At 51.0% G+C, this 11,645-nt stretch overlaps 2 non-coding genes across 2 annotated transcripts; both read right to left on the bottom strand.

Moving 5' to 3' along the window:
- Window positions 1–11,089: 11,089 nt before the first annotated feature.
- TRNAV-AAC (transfer RNA valine (anticodon AAC)) lies at window positions 11,090–11,162 on the bottom strand. The gene has a single exon. It is a non-coding gene; the product is annotated as a tRNA-Val (tRNA).
- Window positions 11,163–11,572: 410 nt separating this feature from the next.
- TRNAV-AAC (transfer RNA valine (anticodon AAC)) lies at window positions 11,573–11,645 on the bottom strand. The gene has a single exon. It is a non-coding gene; the product is annotated as a tRNA-Val (tRNA).

Raw genomic sequence — 11,645 nt, 5'->3', positions numbered from 1 at the left:
TCGGGCTACCACGTTACAGAGCTGCCACAGCAGTGAGTGTGCTGGGGAAGCTGGTCTGGAGCAACAATTGGAAATGACCTTCAGTGAGAACAGAACCAGAGTGTAGAAAGGCCCCTGTGTTAAGTGGTTGTGGCTGAGGGCTAGGGAGCTGGGTATGACACCATAGGGGTCTTTCTGTGGAGGTTGATTTTGCGCTAGGGAAGGCTTGGTGTGTGGTGTTTTCATGGCTCCTTTCAGTGATGAGGTTTCTCTATACCCATTTGTTCCATGGGCATCCTACTAGATTCCAGCTGCCTTTCAACTGCAGTGGGAGACTGTGTTGTGGGGAGAGACAGTGAGTGGTTGAAGTAGGTAGGAGGTCATTATTATCCCTTCTTGAAAGAGGGTAGAACTAAGGCTGAGAAAGAGAATTGACTGTCTTAGGTCACCAGCCAGCCGTGGCAGAGTTGGGAATAGACCCAAGAGCCCTGATTTTCAAACTAAACATCAGTTCTTGAATTTCAACATTGAATGACTGATAAAGTGCTCTCGATGAGCTGCAGACACCACAATTGCACCTAGTAATTATTCAGCAAGGATTTGAGGAGACTGCAATGTTAGAGAGAATCATGAACTGCCTCAGAGACAATTAATGCAGAGAGCAGCAAAAATTCATCAAACATATGACTGGTTATACTATTTACTTGGTCTTAAGAAAGAACAAGGCTGAGTCTCCTCCTGTCAATAACCCCCTGCTCAGCCATCAGGTAGAGACTGAGGATGGGAGGCTGAGGGTTCTCACCAGAGAGCCAAAGGATGGCCCAGGTCACCGGGTGACATCACTGCCCGAGCACTGCAGCTCTGTCCGTGTGGCCCTGGCTGAACAGCAAGAATTCCTGCCCATTTCCCTACTGGCTGGAGCATGGTTAGAGTGTGTTTGTGGTTAATGATGTTGCTGTAGATTGTTCATTTCCTGCCTTGGGAATTCAGACAGTCCCTTTCCCAGCATATCTCCAGCACATCAGTCCCTGGCTGGGTCTCCTGGGCAGAGGAAAACATCCCTTGTTTGGAGCTGCCAAGGGGAACGTGCAGAGCTGAGACGGCCCTCGGCTTGGATCAAAGGGGGAGTTGGATGGAATTTATCACACAAACCTCCCTGCTCCCCAGAGCCCCACGGGGAGAATCTAGAGAAGGGGGAGTCAGTCCTCACCTGCGTTCCCAGGAGAGCTGCTAGGACTCCTTCCTGCCAGCTACTCACCCCTGGATTCATCCTCAGCTCCTGGGATCTTTCTGCTCCAAAGGCTCCAGAGGCCTGGGGTGGGGAGGGCGTCACTGCACAGTCTGAAACACAAGGGAGGTTTCTGGAATTGAAGGAAGGAGCAGAAAATGGAGAGGAAAGAAACAGAAAGAAAACACCTCATCTCTCTCCCCTCCCCCTCCCAGCAAGAAATGTTATCAAGGCTCAGCTTTAGGGGAAATGGTGCCCTGGGCAAAACTTGTACTTTGCCACTTCCCCATCACCCCCGGACGATCCCCCTCCCCCTTTCCCCCCAGCTCCTGCACTCCCAACCCTTGTGCCTCCTTCACTCCTAACTCCTGCCCCCTTCTGTGCCCTAACCCCTACACTGTGTCCCCTTAACTCCCACACTCCCCTCCTGCGCCATCAGCCATTGCCCCTCTGCTGCACCTCCTTCACCCCTAACCCCTGCACCCCCTCCTGCACTCACTTAGAGACAGAGACCTGAGTGCTTGGAGCAGCTGGCATTGCTGCCCGCTCCTCCCTGGAACGCTGCTCCTCCGGGCACCCCTAGGGGCTGTGGGGGTGAGAAGCGACATCATCTGAGCTCCCTGCATCCAGGTCACTTTCCTCAGCCGGGCTGCATCAGGGGAGGGCAGAGAGCAGCAGCTTCTGATGCTCCCCTCACAGCACAGCCCAGGTGGGGAAAGTGACCAGGATGCATGGAGCACATAGTGTTGCACCTCGCTCCCCCCAACCCTCTATGGGGCCATGGAGGAGCATTGGGGCAGGGAGAGCAGTGAGACCTTTGCACTGCCACATGGTGCCCGTTGACCCCCTGGAGCCCTGGCAGCTGCCGGAGGGCCCACCCCTAAGGCCAGCCAGGCTCCCCAGCACGAACAGCAGAGAACACAGGGAGACTGGCCACACACTGAGCAGTGGTAGCCTGGGCGGCCAGTAATGGAGGCTCGGGAGGGGGCTCAGCCTCCCCAAACCTCACGTCACCCAGGGGACGGTGGGGCTCATGACTAAGGGCCCTTGGCCAAATTGGGCCCCCCTGGAAAAGTCTCCCCCATGTCAGCCCCAGGGCTGAAGGAGCTCCCACTCCCAGCTACGGCCCAGGAGCTGCAGCAGGGGCACAGAGCTTCTCTGGTCTGGGGGCGACAGTGGTCCAGGGGTAAAGGAGTGACAGGGTGGGACCAGTGGGGGAAGGGATGGAACAGAGGTGACATACTGGATGGGGCTGTGGGTGGAAGATGTGGAAGGGGGCGGAGCCCAGACAGAAGTTGGGGGGCTGGTTCTGGTGCTGGGGCCCCTGCACTTGTTCTCCCTTTCCCTGGGCTTTGGCATCACTAGCCCCTGCTTAGCAAGTAGGGTTCAGTGGTCTCCAAAATGTGGGGCATGACTCCTAGGGGGACACACAGGAACATTCATGAGGGCACCTCAGGGCCTGAGCCAGCCACCAAAGAGGGCAGGCAGGGAGCGCCACTCAACCCCACTCTGTCCCAGCTTTTCCCCATCTCCATCCTCAGTCTGGGTCTCTGGCTCCCAGCTCGGCCTTGACTCTCTTACACTGTCTGCACCCCTCTCCCCAGCAAGCAACGCCCCCACTCCCAGCCCCGTTTCTCAACCATGGCCTCCGAGGGCCCACAGCCATAGATAAGAGGGCACAGTGTGAAATGTTTGGGGACCACTGATTTAGGTGACGTTCTCAATCACTTCTATGCACTCCAATAAAAGCTATTCCTCACCCACCCACCCCTCCATCAGGACAGACTAGGTATGTTCTGCTGCCCTTCACTCATTCAGGAAGGATAATAACATTTCATTCCACTCAATCCTAAAGTGATTTGTAACCCACCATCAGCCAAAACTGGTCATTCTGGGAAAGTGGCCCCCTCATGCTGCATAGCTAGGCACAGCAGTGGTGTCTATGCAAACACGGTCTGTTCCTGAAGTCTTTCCCCCAACTCCTCACTAGATGTAAGCGGGGAGCTCATTCAGCCCCTGCTTCTGCTTAATATTTAAAAACACCTTAGTTTCTCTATCTGTGCTGGCCTTAGTTTGCTCCTCCTGTCCCTTGCCTAACGGCTGAGTGATTAAGGAGATGGCCTGCTAATCCACTATGCTCTGTACAAATGGGTTTGAATCCCATTTTCATTAGCTGTGTTTAAACTTCACCCCTACTTTATAAACAACCATCACCTCCTTTGATACAATGACAGATCAAACAACGTTGCTTCCTGCAAACAAAAACCAGCTCAGAAACCCCCTTGCTTTAAATAAAATGTCTAAATCCCAGATTTCTAAAAAAAATAATAATAAAAAAAATTCTCTAGTCCTTTTTATCTCAAAAGGTAACAGCCTCATAATCTCCCCCAAACACCCTGGGACCTCCCCAAATTATTAAAATACCCATAGTTCTCCGCAGTCTCCCCTACTCATGGAAATTCTGGTGAGATTCCTCAATAGCCTGATGGGAAATAAAAGCTGTCTCATCAGACTCATAGACCATAGGCAGAAGGGACTCAATAGAATCATCTAGTCTGACCTCTGCCAAGGCAGGCACAAAACCCAACCCATCACATTATAACAACCCCGACCAAGACTGATAAGTGGAATCGCAAAAATTGAGATTTGAATACCTCAAGCCGCAGGGAACCACAGCAACGACCCATCCCCAGCTGACAGAGAAGGGCGAAAATACCTCCAGGCCTCTGCCATCCGCCCTGGAAGAAATTCCTTCCGATCCCCAAATGGCGACTCAGATCTAAACCCTGAGCATGGGGCAAGACTCACCAGCTAGCAAACCCAATGAAAAAATCCCTGCCATGTAACTCAGTCCACATTCTCATCTCATCATCCCCTCAGACAGACCATTCAGGCAGAACTATCTGCCGATAAATTGCCATAATATCAATATTGCCCAAAAATGAAACTATCCCATTCTATTAACATCCCCCTCCATATATTATCAAAGCTCTAGTCTTAAAAGCCATGATAAGTCTTGCCCCACAACTCCCTCTCGAAGGCCGTTTCCAGAACTCACTCCCCTATATGTTAGAACTTCGATCTATTCAAGTCAAACTATCCTAATATCCAATTTGGACCCATGTCGTACCTCGCCTACTATTAGTACTTAACTAAAATAATTCCTCTCCTCCCCAACGTTAATCCCCCTGATATATTATATAGAAGCAAGCAATATCACCTCGAGCCTCTTTTGGCCAGGACTTGATACAAGCCAAGCCCTTATGAGTCTCCTTCATAAGGCATGGTTTACCATTCCTCTGATCATCCTACGTAGCGTGTTCACACTGAAGCCTGGGTTCAGAAACCCTCACCCCTCGTGGGGTCTCAGAGGTTGGGCTCAAGTCCATATGTCTGCACTGTAATTTTATAGTCTTGCAGTCCAGTCCATAACCCCTGAGTCAGCTGACCTGGGCTTTGAGACAGGTGCCTGGGTGATTAATCACCAGTGTAGGAACATAACATAGGGTAGTCATCTAAGTGCAATGAACATAAGTCCAGGGCAGGCTCTGTGTGGTCTTAATGACAGGGCCAATGTGGCTTGGGCTGTAAAGTTGCAGTGTACGTGTCTCGGCTCAGGCTCAGTACCTGCTCTAGGAACCCAGGAGGTTGGGAGGGAATTTAGCAAGTGGAAATGGTAAAACCGCAGTGAAGTATTACCCTGGACTCATGGCAGTTCTCCATTGGTCTGTCTGCTTTTGGGCACCTGATCCTGATAACCCCAGTGGTGCCCTGTTTGAGGCTTTTTGGGGCTTCTGTAAAGGCAGAGGAGAAGGTGAAGTTTTGCTCCCAGGTGTGTGTGTGAATGGTTCAGATTCTTTGGACAGGTCTGATACAAAACTAGGTTTTCTCTTATGTGAATTACATTCCAGGCTTAGGTGGCAATGGTTAGGAGGGTACCAACCTGGATGACCCCCTCCCTTGGGACTGGATAGCAGGCTCTGGGCTCTCACACCAAATGGAAATTGTGGCTGCCAGAATCTGTGGGCAGCTCATCTAGTTTATGCAGGGCAGGGTGAGTCCTGCTTTGTGCATTGTGAGAATGAAAATCCTAAACCCCCTATGGTGATAAATGAATGCAGCAGGACATTTGTCACTTTATGTCCCTGCCCCAAAGCTCAGACCTCTGGAGAAATGCAATTGAGTCCAGGTAATTTTATTTTTTCACCAAAACAGGGCTTTTTTGTCACCAGGTGGCCTTGCCTAACTTTGCACAGCCACAAGCCGACAGGAGCCTGAGCTTAGTGTTCTGTGTGCAAACTTACCACCACACACCTGAGCAATATGGGCATGATGCTGAAATAACTTTGTAGTGCAGACCTGGCCAAAGATTCAACACACAACACACAGCTTGCAAGGAAAAGCTCACCTGGTTTATCCTCACTTTGGCAGGGGCAAACCATGGGTGAAAGCCCAGCCTGCCAGAATCCAACCCAAGCAAACACAAGTCTTGTCAGGCCCTGGTGGGATGCAGCTTTTTTCAGGGGGAGTCAGTGCTGGCAGGCAACCAGTATAGTCAAGTACCATGTAGAGGCACTTGGTTTAGCTGGCTAAAGCACCTGTCTCTTAAATTAGAAGTTCTGAGGGTTCCTCTGGCTCAGTGGTGCCAAGTTGAGTGGCTTTTTAGCATGTCAGCTAGCTGAGCAAGAAGACCAAAACGCAGAGCTAGATGGGACCTTTGCCAGTCTAGCCAGGGGGCTGTTTTATCACAGTAAATTGCACTCACAAAATGTCTGATAATGCAGTTACTGAAAGCCCCACTGAGCTAGATGTCAGTGTCCTGAGCCCCTCACAAGCCCAAACTGGGGCAGGGGCAGAGGCTTCTCACCCAAATGCTCATGTGGCTGCCAGAATCTGTGGGCATCTCATTTAGTTGTAAGTCCCAGCAGGGTTGAGCCCTCTTTGTGCACCACGTAAAGAATGAAAATCCTAAACCGCCCTTTGAAATAACAATGCAGCAGGACGTGTTATTGTCCCTGCCCAAAGCAGACAGACCAATGGAGAAATGCCATTGAGTCCAGGGTAATATTTCACTCACTGCTATTTTACCTTTTTTGCTTGCTAAACTCCCTCCCAACTTGAGGTGGACCAGAGCCCAGTATTGAGCTGAGTCCCCTAAATGTTACACTGCAAATTTACCACCCCACTTTGGAACCCAAGCCCCTGCCTGAGCTGGCATGGGGCAGCTGCCTGGGTGTTCATTGCAGTCTGGACATAGCCTAGCATTATGTCTACACTGCCATTCACACACCAAGTCACTATTCTCAAACCTGGGTCAGTTGATTTTGTGGGGCTTGTGCTGCAGGGTTATAAAATTACAAAAGTAGACACTTGGGCTTGAGCCCAGCCTCCAAGACCCCATGAGGGGTGAGGGTCTCCGAGCCTGAGCTCCAGTCTGAGCCCAAATGTTCTGCACTGCAGTTTTTAGCCTCAAATGAGCCCCAGGAGTCCAAGGCAGAGATCCAAGCCAGGCCAGGGATTTTATCACAGTATAGATGCCCTCTCAGGGTATGTCTACATTGCAATGTAAGCCCAGGGTTAGCAGAAGTCATGTCAGCAGTCGCACTGCTCATAAACCTGTGGACAAGGAAAAGACCACCCCCAAATAAGCTGGACAGTGTCCTTCTCTCTACGGTTTGGGAAGTCCAGCAACCAAAAGTCCTTTAACATGAGCCATCCCCTCTCTGCACCCCACTTTCACAGCTGTTGACCTTAGGGAAAGTGCAAGCCAGAGGTGCCTCTGTAGAGCACCTGCCATCTGGGTGGGAAAGGGGGGAAAATAGAAGGCATTCATACTCACTAGGGTTGTCTAGGGACTCACTCATCCCTGCAGGGAAGGAACACCTGTCCTAAAGGATTTAACACCAAAATTTAGTATTAGGCCCAGCCCCAGCCCACTTGCTTGGAACCCTGTCCCCTGCCTAGCAAGTGCTATTGAATTGAGGGAGTCCCTCAGTCGGGGTCTGCCAAGCACAGTTGTGCTGCCCTCGATTTACACAACAAGGATAACAACCCTTTATTTCTCCTGCCCCAATAACAAGGAGACTGGGAATCCAACACCAGCCAAAAGTGATCATTTCAGCAAGCAACCCAACATATTTCCAACATACTGTAAAAGAACATGCAGACTCATACACGAAACTTGCAAGAAAATCTTCCTGAGGAGGGCACGTGCTGCTGGAGGGAAGGACTGTGGCTGGGTTGAGGAGCAGCGCCGTGAGGGAGCAGCTGTGGGTTTAATTGAGGGGCTGTCCACCATAGGAGGGGGCTGTGGATTGGGACAGAGGAATAAGGGCTCTTAAGAGGAGTATCTGTAATCCTGAGAAGCAGTGTGCATAGGAGGGGCGCTGGGAAATCGGGGCACTGTGGATTAGGGTTAGTGGGACATGGGTTCGGGCTGTAGAGCCTCCGGGTGGGATCCACAGTGCACCATTGTGACCGCTCTGGACAGCAATCTGAACTTGGATGCACTGGCCAGGTAGACAGGAAAAGCCCCGCAAACTTTTGAATTTAATTTCCTGTTTGCCCAGCATGGACAGAGGCGCCGATCAGCACAGGTGACCATGCAGTCCCAGAATCCAAAAAGAGAGCTCCAGCATGGACCGTATGGGAGATACTGAATCTGATCTCTGTATGGGGAGATGAATCTGTTCTATCAGAACTCCGTTCCAAAAGACAAAATGCCAGAACATTTGAAAAAATCTCCAAGGCTATGATGGACAGAGGCCACAACAGGGACTCAACACAGTGCTGAAACTTAAGGAGCTGAGACAAGCGTACCAGAAAGCCAAAGAATGAAAAATGGACGCTCACGGAGGGAGGGGCGACTGACAACTGTAGCTATCCCACAGTTCCCACACTCTCCGAAAACCATTTGAATTCTTGGCTGAGTTCCAAAGCCTGAAGGGTCAAAAACATTGTTGCAGGTGGTTCAGGGTATATGTTCGCCCCCCCCTCCCCCCATGAAAGCAAAGGGAAAAAAAATCATTTCTCATCTTTTTTCAATGTCACCGTATGTCTACTGGATGCTGCTGGCAGACGTGGTGCTGCAGCGCTACACAGCAGCATCCCTTCCCTTCCCTTCCAGATGGCAGACGGTACAGTAGGACTGGTATCCATCATCATCATCCCGTGAGTGCTCCTGGCTGGCCTCAGTGAGGTCAGCCGGGGGTGCCTGGGCAAAAATGGGAATGACTCCCAGGTCATTCTCTTCTTTAAGCTTTGTCTAATGGAGATTCAGTCCTGCCTGGAATATCATAGCAGCTGGAGGCTGCCCTCCCCTCCCCCCTTTGAGCTCTACTTGCAGAGGCAATAAAGTCAGTGTTGTTTCAAATTCCTGCATTCTTTATTACTTCATCACACAAATGGGGGATAACTGCCACGGTAGCCCAGGAGGGGTGGAGAGGAGGGAAGCAACGGGTGGGGTTGTTGCAGGGGCACCCCTAAGAATGGCATGCAGCTCATCATTTCTGCAGGATGTCTGGGGCTCTGACCTGGAGCGAGGTTTGCCTCTCTGGTTCTTTAGTAGGCTGCCTGATAGTCTAGACAGGACTGACTCTCCCTTTAGACAAAACTTAAAGAAGGGAATGACCTGGGGAGTCATTCCCATTTTTGTCCATGCACCCCCGCCGACCTCACCGAGGCCGATCCCAGGAACCGTGTACAATGCAAACTCTTGCCAGATAGCACAAGCACAATGGACAGTGCTGGACTATGTCGTCAAGCAAGGACTTTCTAGAAGTGGAAGAAACTATGAAAGGAAGTAGAGACATCCATGATTGGCCTCTTCCCCCCACAACTCAACAGCTGGAAACACGTCTAGGACAAATGACAATGGAGAAATCAGAAGAGATACATAGATACATTCAAATCAAATTCCCAACAGACTAGTATTGGTTTTCTCCGAAAATTTTCAGTTTGGGAATTTCTTTTTCCCAATCAGACCTTGCCAAGGGAAGCAGGGAGAAATGTTTGAGTTACCTTCTTCAGGACAGCTTGCCTAGACTTCTAGCTGTGGGGTCACTGTCGTGGCCTTGCTGAGTTGGGTCTATGGGATAGCTATGGGATAGCTACCCACAGTGCAACGCTCCGGAAGTCAAAGCTAGCCTCGGTACATGGACACACAGCGCAGAATTAATGTGCTTAGTGTTTCCGCGTGCACTCGACTTTATACAATCTGTTTTCAAAAACTGGTTTCTGTAAAATTGGAATAATCCCATAGTGTAGACATACCCTGTGATTAACAACTTTGGTGGCTAATTGAAAGGCTGATGGTTCAAACCCAAGTGAAGATGGAGGTGTTTTGTTTTTTTTTAAATGATGAGAATCTGGTACATTTTAACCGCAGACAATCTCCTCAATGCTGCTTTAGCCTCGTTGGGCAAGCATAAGTGGCACTTTTGCTGGATACATTGGTGGTATAGTGGTGAGCAGAGCTGCTGTCTAAGCAGTTGATTTGGGTTCAATTTCCAGCCAATGCAATGACATGATGTTTTCTCGGCTGGGAGTTGGTTTAATTTCAGTCACATTGTATCAGTTTAGCAATGGAATGAGAGAATCAATGTTCTGCAGATCATTCAACACACAGTGGAGGAAGAAAGGGGCAGGACTATACAATGAGCTGTTGGAGTTATCCTGGTATTACAATGTTTGGTTTATTTTTTAAAAAACTTCCTTTACTTCCCTCTCCCTTTCAGTCTCGGAGCCTTTAAGGTCAGAAGGGACCAATGTGATCATCTAGTCCGACCTGCTGCACCTTGCAGGCCAAAAGACCCCCCTCCCCTCCTGTAATAGACCCGGGAGAGGAGGCAGCTCTGTGCACTGTCCCTAACCCAGACAGCACATGGACGACCTCTGCTCCCCTCCCCCAATGGGTGTGCAGAGATGTGCCAGCAGCACTAAGGTGGCTCCCTGCCCACTCTGCCTCTGTCCCTCCATGCCACTCCCAAAAATGGGTGGCAGGTCCTGGCATCCCCTGGGGCGGGGGAAATGTCTCCATTCATTGCTCCTGCCCCAAGTATCAACTCCGCAGCTCTCATTGGACAGGAACTGCAGCCAATGGGAGCTCTGGGGGTAGCGCCTGCAGGCAGCAGAGCACGGAGACCCCCTGGCATGGCTCACCTAGGAGCTGCTGACGCAGGGTTGTGTGATCCGGTTACTTTGGGAGCTGCACTGCCTGGGGTAAGCGCCACCCCTCCTGCACACCAACCCCCTCCCCCAGCGCAGAGCCAGCACCACGCACCCAATTTTCCTCCCATAGCTTTGCTTGTCTTCCTTTCACCCAGAGCCATCCTACTTCTCCTGGGATGCAAGTAGCCATCCCTGGGAAGCCAAGAGGCAGGCACAGAATTCTACCTCCCAGTAGCCAACCGCACCTCCTCAGGCTTTGCAGAATGAATGGTGAAACTCTACTAACCCCACTTAGCTGCATTGAGATGCTTAGCTTCTGCCCTGACTTCTTCAGCTCGACTTTCCTCTTTTGCCCCATTCCTGCCTCACTCCCTCCTTTGGCAAGTCACACAAAGGAGGCCAGCAGGAAGAGCCCCTGCGACTAGAGATGACTTGGCTGCATCTGGCTGGTCACACTCCACCTTGGGCAGTGTCCATGCTCTGGGGGTGTGAGTGCTGCCGAATTAGAGTCCCAGACACCTTGTCTACCTGGGAACTCTTCTGCTCTTCAACCAGCCCCTTCGTCCCACAAGCAGTCCAGCAGGTGGAAAGCCACTTCCCAGGCATTCAGAGAGGGAGTGGGGAAGTATAACAGACCTTTAGAGCACAGAAAGTCACTGCTGCTCCTACAAGAGCAGGGACAGGCCAGTAGGAGCTGGGAAAATTAAGCCATCATGTTTCTGCCTGGTTTCGAACCAGGGACCTTTTGCGTGTTAGGCAAACGTGATAACCGCTACACTACAGAAACTCTGTCGTTGGCCTCTGCTCCTCCCTTCATAAGAACAGAAGACTGGCCATATTGGGTCAGACCAAAGGTCCCTCCAACCCATATCCTATCTGCCAACAGTGGCTGCATCTGGCTGGTCACACTCCACCTTGGGCAGTGTCCATGCTCTGGGGTGTGAGTGCTGCCCAATTAGAGTCCCAGACACCTTGTCTACCTGGGAGCTTCTTCTGCTCTTCAATCAGCCCCTCGTCCCACAAGCAAGTACAGGAGGGCGGGGGGGGGAGAAAGCCACTTCTCAGGCATTCAGAGAGGGAGAGGAGACAAAAGCAGGAGAAAGAGGAAGTATAACAGACCTTTTGAGCATAGAAATCACTGCTGCTCCTACAGCAGCAGGGACAGGCCAGTAGGAGCTGGGAAAGTTAAAGCCATCATGTTTCTGCCTGGTTTCAAACCAGGGACCTTTTGCATGTTAGGCAAACGTGATGACCGCTACACTACAGAAAC

Source organism: Chelonoidis abingdonii, chromosome 18 (genome assembly GCF_003597395.2).
Source record: "Chelonoidis abingdonii isolate Lonesome George chromosome 18, CheloAbing_2.0, whole genome shotgun sequence".
Lineage (NCBI taxonomy): Eukaryota > Metazoa > Chordata > Testudines > Testudinidae > Chelonoidis > Chelonoidis abingdonii.
The sequence above is the reverse complement of the archived record's forward strand: the minus strand, read 5'-3'. Positions and strand labels throughout refer to the sequence as shown.